Source organism: Xiphophorus hellerii, chromosome 22 (genome assembly GCF_003331165.1).
Source record: "Xiphophorus hellerii strain 12219 chromosome 22, Xiphophorus_hellerii-4.1, whole genome shotgun sequence".
Classification (NCBI taxonomy): Eukaryota; Metazoa; Chordata; class Actinopteri; order Cyprinodontiformes; family Poeciliidae; genus Xiphophorus; species Xiphophorus hellerii.
In genome coordinates, this window is record NC_045693.1 from 30,553,302 (window position 1) to 30,556,184 (window position 2,883).

A 2,883-nucleotide genomic window follows, 5' to 3' on the forward strand; every position below is an offset into this window, starting at 1 on the left:
TGGGTTCAAACCCAAATATGCATATTTCCTTTTGAATGTGGCCCCATACAGAGAGAAATAATATTAATATCAAAGAGATAACAAAAAAGTTTTTTCTTCAAAATTTGGAAAATAATCTTATTCATGTTTAGCCAATAGTCATATGTAAGATAACGAAAGATGATCTAAGTCCAGTTTTTGAATGTAATTAGTCAGTTAAGCCAACTGACTAATTACAAGATATACATTGGCATACTTATTTTATTTAATAGATAATTACTATTAAAGGGGAGTTTTTGTTTTGTTGTTAATGAAATAGGAATTATTAACTGTAGTCATTGTAGTCTCACAAAAAAAACCTACAATCTATATTAGTAAATAGAAAAAAAGGTATCAAAATAGAATTTATTGTGCATAAATCAATGCAGAAAAAAAATCTTCAGTTATAAATAGTGATGGTACATTCATAAACTAATTTTGTGATTTTAGGCCAAGTAAAAAAAAAAAAAAAGACTTAGTGGCACTAAACAGAGAGAGCCTGGTGTGAGAATAGTTCATTATTATGGAGTACCAACGCCTGTCAAATAGAAAAAGTGCAAAGCCTCCATCGTGAGATTAGATATCAAACTTTAGGAAGCAACACCTCAAAACTGGTTGCTGAACTGAAAATGAAATTCAGTGTAAAATGTCCTACTGGGCTGAAAATTGACTGACAAATACCTCTTAGTGTTAGGAGTATGGAGGTGTACAGATGAGACAAGTTCTCAACAACAAGCAAAAAGTATTTCAGTTGAATTCCTTCAAACAGAGTTTGGGAAATGTTGTAGTGCAAATCTAGAGATTTGTACTGAAGGAAAGATGTTCACTGAACAAAAAGTGAAATACAGTGAAACATAAAATTAAACAAAGCTGTGAAAAAAGTACTATTGTAATCCAGGGGTATTTGCGGTCTTGGTTATTTGTCAACGTATTTGGATTATTTTTGGCTTGCTGTAACTAATTGTTTACAATATTCAGTTTATTCCTTTGAGTTGAGTTCTGTCTTGTGTGTGTGTAGAGATTTTTAGTTTGACTTTTTTTTTCCCATTTGTAGATCTTTTGGTGTTCTGGCTCAGCTTCCTGGAAATGTTTCTGCTTTCCAGCGTCGGTATCCTCCTGGTGGTTTTTGCTTACAATAAACCCTCTTTCAATTTTAGGTTGTCACTGTCTTGTCCAGGTTAGGTCCAGCTCTGAAGGATGAAAAATTACAATTTTATCTGGTTTGCTCTTTCTTGTCACACTTCAATGTTTCAGAACAAACAAATGCTAATATCCAACAGACATAATTTGTCATCGCAGTTCCAAAATTGGAAATATCACATTGCAAAACCTGCATTGCATGACCTGCTCTATGTTCAAAATGGTATTGCCATTGTAAGAACATCACAAATGAAGCAAGCAGAACTTCGGGGTCTGTGCTTTGGTCCTGTTATTTGTGGACACTGTCCAATGGGAGCAGTGACCATCACCTGCGTGGCTTTGTTTTTGTAAGTGATAGTCTACCTGCTAAGACAGCATATTGTGAAAGCAAACTGCACCAATAGAAAAAAAATTAAATCTGCTTTTGGTTCAGGCCAAAAAAACAGACCAAAGGACTTCGGTGTGAACGGGACAAACACGGACCATAAAAATGCCACTTAAGTTCTTTTATTGACACAAAAGCTCAATAAAAACTGAAAAGTGCAATCGTAATGCTGTTTATTATTTGTACTAATCCAATTAAGTCAGTGGAGGTAATTTTTTCCTTACATTGTTGGGTTTTCCGTGAACATCTTTAAGGCTCTACGAGTACCACACTGTCATACGTGAAAACAAGTCATTATCTGCATACAGTACACGTATCATTGTTGCAACTGTCCTTATAACATTATGTGGGTTTTAAAACACTGTAAATTCACTTCTCATAACAAAATGACGTGTTTTTCATCTGTGTTTAAGGATTTTTTCAGCCTGTAGTTCCTCTCTATCACCAACTTGCTGAAACAAAAGAGAGAAAGAGAGATAAGAATGAGCCTTGTTGCCCTTGAGCTTTTCAAATGAAACTAATTACTTAAAAATTCTGTGACGGCAGCCTTGTAATGCACTCACCCTCCTGGCGATTTGTTCCCTTGGCTTTTTCACCACATGACAGTCATCAAAGCATCTGAGTCACGGACCACTTAGATTTTTCAGAGAAAAGAAAATGAGGAAATAATTTGCAAAGAGTAGCTCTTTCTCTTCCCCTCTTCTTGTTTAGGTAATCCCATGCTACCTTCTATTTGTCTTTCATCTTCTCTCCTTCTCATCTGTTTACTCGTCCTCGTCCAGACCCGTCCGTCCAATCATTATTTTTTCTTGTCCTTTGCCCCTGGTTCATTATTGACTCATAAAGCCAGAGGTCTGTAGATAAAACCCACGTCATTGGCTGGTTGGATGTCGCTATGAATAGCAGTAAGAGCCACATTTTCATTTTTTTTTGGCTTTCATCACTTGATTAATTAACTCGTAGTAAGAGAAGCATTCGGTCATCCTGGCTGTTATACTGCCAGCTGATAATATGATAAAATGGGTCAGGCACAGTTAAGTTTATGGGCTTGCAGTTTTTAATTATTCAAAATAAAATGCCATGGTAAATGGAATGAAACAATATTTAATCCACACATAGATGGGGAGGAGAGGAGAGGAGCATAACAGTAAATAGATTGTTGGTACCTGTAAAAGAAGCAGCTTTGATTCTCGCAGTGTTTCGTTTACTCCTATAGCGCCTGCTGCGCTGCACAGCATGGAAACAACATTAACTTATGGTACATGACACTGGAGGGTATTTTTCTATTGACTATATTAAATATTTACAATTTTATGATTTTTATTTTCCCCCACTAAGGT

The 2,883-nt window shown here is 35.7% G+C and overlaps 1 long non-coding RNA gene across 2 annotated transcripts; it reads right to left on the bottom strand.

Moving 5' to 3' along the window:
- Nucleotides 1-417: 417 nt before the first annotated feature.
- LOC116713756 (uncharacterized) lies at nt 418-2,344 on the bottom strand. Of its 2 annotated transcripts, XR_004337914.1 has the most exons (4): nt 2,270-2,344; nt 2,107-2,176; nt 1,768-1,995; nt 418-1,208 (listed from the first exon to the last, which is right to left on the bottom strand). It is a non-coding gene; the product is annotated as an uncharacterized LOC116713756 (long non-coding RNA). The 2 variants fall into 2 exon arrangements; XR_004337913.1 differs by lacking the exon at nt 2,270-2,344 and having other exon boundaries at nt 2,107-2,263.
- Between the last annotated feature and the right edge of the window lie 539 nt (nt 2,345-2,883).